Genomic DNA, 5,924 nt, shown 5'->3' on the forward strand with positions numbered 1-5,924 from the left:
CATTCATCATGATATGATTCTTACAATATTCAGGTTTTTTTTAAACATCTTCCTTCATTTTTTTTCTTTTACTTTATTTCCCTAAAACCTCACTTCACAGTTTAGTGCTCGATTTATTGAGTCCAGTTCCTTTTAACTGCGTCTGTTGCTTTTATTATTTACTGACTTTAAAGGAAGAATGTGCTAAATGTTACACATAAATACAGAATAAATCCAGTATCTCCTGTGTAAATGTGTCTCTGAGTCATGACTGTCTACAATGAGAGAGAAGCTCGAGTCCCGCTGGCTGTGTTGTTGTCAGAGTCGTGTTTACATGGACGGGACGGCCGGCTCCTCCCCTTGTGTATAAAAGCTGTTTTAGTCAAGAACTAGAGAGAAGAAGAACATACTCACTGATTATTTGGACGTCACGTAAGTGTTTATAGATCACGGTCATTATTTGTAAATTAACATGCAATGTGAAGCTACGAGCTAACTACAGAGCGCTAACATTAGCATGCTAACACAACAATGCAGGACACGGGTGATTGCAGCTTCAGCAAAGGACAATTTAGTCCGCCGCTTGAATGGTGTTTAATTATGATGCGTTCTAATTGACTTCTCCTTCATGTGAACGTGAGTGGAGAGGGGTTGGATGCTTCAGTATGGAGGAGGCGTGGCCAAACAGCATTTCCTTTTGGTTTCATGCTGGAGCTCAAGGGCGACCTCTACTGGATCAAAAAGTCACACATTCTTCCTTTAAAATTATTTAATACTTTAGATGTTTTATTGGTTATTTCAACTTATGGCTAACACCCCCCTCTCATGTATTTTTTTTTTTTTTAGCTTCTAGACACTTTTTGTTGTTTCCATCTCTTTTAATTGCTTATTTATCTTCTTACCAGTCGGTCCTCTTGTTCTCAACCTGAGTCGCCTGGGTTTCTGTGTTGCCTGAATTCTGATCATGTTCAGGTTCTGACGTTGGTTGGGTTTTTTGTTTGGGTTCTTCTACTGTTGGGGTCTTGTTGTTGTTTTGGGTTCTAATGCTTCTGCGCGTGTCAAATCACTTTGTAAACCCTTGTTTTTAAAAGTGCTCTATATACAAAATTATTATTTTAATTAAAATGTTCTCAATTTGAGTTTACAAACTTTGCAGACTTTGTGAAAGTAAAGGCTTCAACCACTGATTTTTTAAGTGTCTGACATCATTACAGAAGGGATCCCTGCAAAGAGAGACCCTTTCTGTTTCAGAGGACGGTGATTTTTTAACATCCATTTCATCGCAATCCTCAAGGCCACCAGACTCCAAAGACAAAAACAGTCATTTTACGTCACAGAACGAGGGAACTGCCGATCTTTTGCTGCCCTGGCAGTTAGTTTTCTTGCAGCAACAAACAGTATTGAATCCAACTTAAACATGATAAACAACAAACTCACACAATAACACAAACAGAACAGATTCAGGAAGCTGCTGAGCTGCTGTGTTTTCTAAAATAACAGATTTTTGTTAATTTGGAGTTCAGTGGCTTCGATGAGATTGAAATCGTCCTCCTCTTCAGACAGCTGTTTTGATTTAATGGAAACTTAATGGGGTTTTAAAAACTTAACAGTTTTAGTGTTAAATTTGAGCACAACGAGTTGTAGTTTGAGGTTATCACAGGACTTGTGACCGCTTACCTTTTGCAGCTCAGGTAAGAAAATAACAAGAAACAACTCAATGAGTTAATGCTGATGAAGTCAGGAGAAGTGAAAGAACATTTCGGGGTGCAAATGTGAGGGAAAAGGCTGAATTAGCTGGCCTCATTTGGAGGAATGTTTGGAATGGGACAGCTGCGTCGACGCGCTCCGACATGTCTGAGCCTGAACGTGGACTTGCATGGAGGCAGCTTTGAAAATGGGCTGCAGCTGCAGAGTCAAGACGGTAAGGAGTGAGGTTTGGAAAGTAACAGTATGCAATTACTCGAGTACCGTATTTAACTCAAATGAAGTCATGAGCCTTTAATGCGTTGTACTTTTACTTCCCAACATCTCAGAGAGAAATATTCCCTTTCCTCCGCTGCATCAGTCTGTCGTCTTAACGTCATAGGATGAGATTGTCAAATCGTTAAAGACACTGTGCATAATCAGACATCCAACTCTTTGATCCATATCTTTCTGGCTTGTGACATTTTATTTAGAGCATTTCGTCAAATGTTTGAGAAGTCGATGAGTCACTGAAGGGGATTTTTCTGTCTCAACTTCTCAGACGGCTTCACTTAAAAAACTCTTCAAGACTGACGGCGTTACAGTTATACAACCTCTCAAAGGAAAAGTACAGATAAAGTAGACGATTCATATTTCAATACGATTTCCTGATAACATCAATGCAGCAGAAATAATCCAATCATGACGTTTTTCCACCACACAAATACTCTCAGAGGCCTTGTTGACAACATGCAGTAACATCCCTCCTGGGTTAGTGGATCAAAGATGGACGTCCTTAATGATTGGTGTTAACGCACTCCAATGGGTCGACATCCTTCTGATCACCCTATAGCCACATACAGAGGCGGTCTGTAGGGATGGAGATAATACATTTAAATTGATATGGATGGAGGAGATACAGTGGGTACGGAAAGTATTCAGACCCCTTTACATTTTTCACTCTTTGTTTCATTGCAGCCATTTGCTAAAATCAAAAAAGTTCATTTTATTTCTCATTAATGTACACTCAGCACCCCATCTTGACAGAAAAAAAACAGAAATGTAGAAATTTTTGCAAATTTATTAAAAAAGAAAAACTGAAATATCACATGGTCATAAGTATTCAGACCCTTTGCTGTGACACTCATTTAACTCACATGCTGTCCATTTCTTCTGATCCTCCTTGAGATGGTTCTGCTCCTTCATTGGAGTCCAGCTGTGTTTAATTAAACTGATTGGACTTGATTAGGAAAGGCACACACCTGTCTATATAAGACCTTACAGCTCACAGTGCATGTCAGAGCAAATGAGAATCATGAGGTCGAAGGAACTGCCCAAGGAGCTCAGAGACAGAATTGTGGCAAGGCACAGATCTGGCCAAGGTTACAAAAGAATTTCTGCAGCACTCAAGGTTCCTTAGAGCACAGTGGCCTCCATAATCCTTAAATGGAAGAAGTTTGGGACGACCAGAACTCTTCCTAGACCTGGCCGTCCAGCCAAACTGAGCAATCGTGGGAGAAGAGCCTTGGTGAGAGAGGTAAAGAAGAACCCAAAGATCACTGTGGCTGAGCTCCAGAGATGCAGTAGGGAGATGGGAGAAAGTTCCACAAAGTCAACTATCACTGCAGCCCTCCACCAGTCGGGGCTTTATGGCAGAGTGGCCCGATGGAAGCCTCTCCTCAGTGCAAGACATATGAAAGCCCGCATAGAGTTTGCCAAAAAACACATGAAGGACTCCCAGACTATGAGAAAGATTCTCTGGTCTGATGAGACCAAGATTGAACTTTTTGGCTTTAATTCTAAGCGGTATGTGTGGAGAAAACCAGGCACTGCTCATCACCTGCCCAATACAATCCCAACAGTGAAACGTGGTGGTGGCAGCATCATGCTATGGGGGTGTTTTTCAGCTGCAGGGACAGGACGACTGGTTGCAATTGAAGGAAAGATGAATGCGGCCAAGTACAGAGATATCCTGGAAGAAAACCTCTTCCAGAGTGCTCAGGACCTCAGACTGGGCCGAAGGTTCACCTTCCAACAAGACAATGACCCTAAGCACACAGCTAAAATAACAAAGGAGTGGCTTCGGAACAACTCTGTGACCATTCTTGACTGGCCCAGCCAGAGCCCTGACCTAAACCCAATTGAGCATCTCTGGAGAGACCTGAAAATGGCTGTCCACCAACGTTCATCATCCAACCTGACAGAACTGGAGAGGATCTGCAAGGAAGAATGGCAGAGGATCCCCAAATCCAGGTGTGAAAAACTTGTTGCATCATTCCCAAGAAGACTCATGGCTATACTAGCTCAAAAGGTGCTTCTACTCAATACTGAGCAAAGTGTCTGAATACTTATGACCATGTGATATTTCAGTTTTTCTTTTTTAATAAATTTGCAAAAATTTCTACATTTCTGTTTTTTTTTCTGTCAAGATGGGGTGCTGAGTGTACATTAATGAGAAATAAAATGAACTTTTTTGATTTTAGCAAATGGCTGCAATGAAACAAAGAGTGAAAAATGTAAAGGGGTCTGAATACTTTCCATACCCACTGTACTCCGGGTGAAGACAGAGCGAAAAAAATGTATGCTGTTTGCATTCACACATACAGCTTGTGGAAATTTTCAGGAGATTTCTGGATGTGTGAAAGCACTATTACTAAAGTGCTGTCCACTTGGGATCAGATCACTGAAACCATGTGTTGATACCAGGTGTAAACAGGGTCACAGTAAACGTTAGAGGGAGATTCTGGTCTTATTAAACCAGAGCAGTGTGCTATATTAAGATACTTCTGGGGACACGAGTTGGAAATTAGCAATAGCTATATACTCTTCATCATCCACAGAAGAGAAAACATAATGATGTTTGGAACCATCTTTGAATGCTACACCCACAGAACGGACACCGTTAATATGCAGCACATCAGTTTCATGCTTTGTATTGAAATTATGTTAAATTGCATAGTCCCTATTAAATAAATAGATTCAATTCAGGGTCATAAGGACTCATAGGTGTAAAGTACTGTACTGTATTTCTGTGTTTACTAATCAGTTTGCTCATAAGAGTATGTAATACTGACTCCAGCAACACAAAAACGAAACGCAGCTCATTGGATCTAACTCTGACTGAACACAAAGACTTGGTGAATTCAGCGTGATTATGGTCAGACTCTGTGAGCTAAAGACGATTGCTTCAACACATCACTGCTTTTTCTCTGTGAGTCAAGGAGCAGGAAGTCATGATACGAAGGTGACTCATCTGTGGAGACCTCACTCCTCTGAAGGACGGGCCGAGAGTCCTACAACAAAACCTCCAGTCTCCTCTGGACTGCTGTGCTCCACCTCTCTCTGCTCGGCTCTCCAACATCCTGTATGTGAGGGGAATTCCACCTCCGTCTGTTTTAGAAGCACTGCTACATGTAAGTTTTGAATATTCAATTTGACATGAATCGGAGTTCCCCTAATCCTGCTGACCACTTCTGTAAAAAAAGAAAAAGAAGGTTTTCCTTAATGTGGAGTAGATACAGTATCCTCACTCATACAATATTCAACACTTTCTCCCCTCATCTCAGAATCCATTTACCTCAGAGCGGGGTTCATCTCGGGGTTACAAACACGAGCCAGTACAACAAAGGAGCTCATGAGAGAAGTACCCGTACAAAGGGATTCTTCTTAACGTGGTGCAGGTGAGTTGATACATTTAGGAGAACTTGTCAAAATTGTTCATCGTTCAGCCTCCATCTTGAAGATTTTAAATTTAAGAACGATAAAATATAGGACTAGGACAAAACCTTTTTTTCTCCTCAGTATATTATAATCTTGATGGCGGCCATTTTTGAAAGTAGTTCTGTGAGATACGAAGACTTTGGGGTACCTTGTTTGGTTTAGTTGGTGGAGCAGACGCCCCATGTATCATCCTCAACACTCTGGTTGTAGGTTTGAGTACGAGACACAGCCCCAAAAAATGTTAATGGGCAGCTGTGGCTCGGTTGGTAGAGTCATCGTCTCTCAACCGGAAGTACGAGGGTCGCGGGTTCGATCCCCAGCTCCTGCAGCAACATGTCAGATGTGTCCTTGGGAAAGACACTTAACCCCAAAATGTTCCCACTGCTTCATCAGCAGTGTATGAATGTGATTGAATGGGATTAGTTACTTCTGATGGTCCCTTCACTCAGCAGCCTCTACCATCAGTGTGTGAATGTGAAGGTGTGACCTGCAGTGTAAAAAAAGTAACAGAAACCGAGATTAAAGATGGCGGACAAAAGATG

The sequence above is a fragment of the Labrus mixtus genome, chromosome 17 (genome assembly GCF_963584025.1).
Source record: "Labrus mixtus chromosome 17, fLabMix1.1, whole genome shotgun sequence".
Lineage (NCBI taxonomy): Eukaryota > Metazoa > Chordata > Actinopteri > Labriformes > Labridae > Labrus > Labrus mixtus.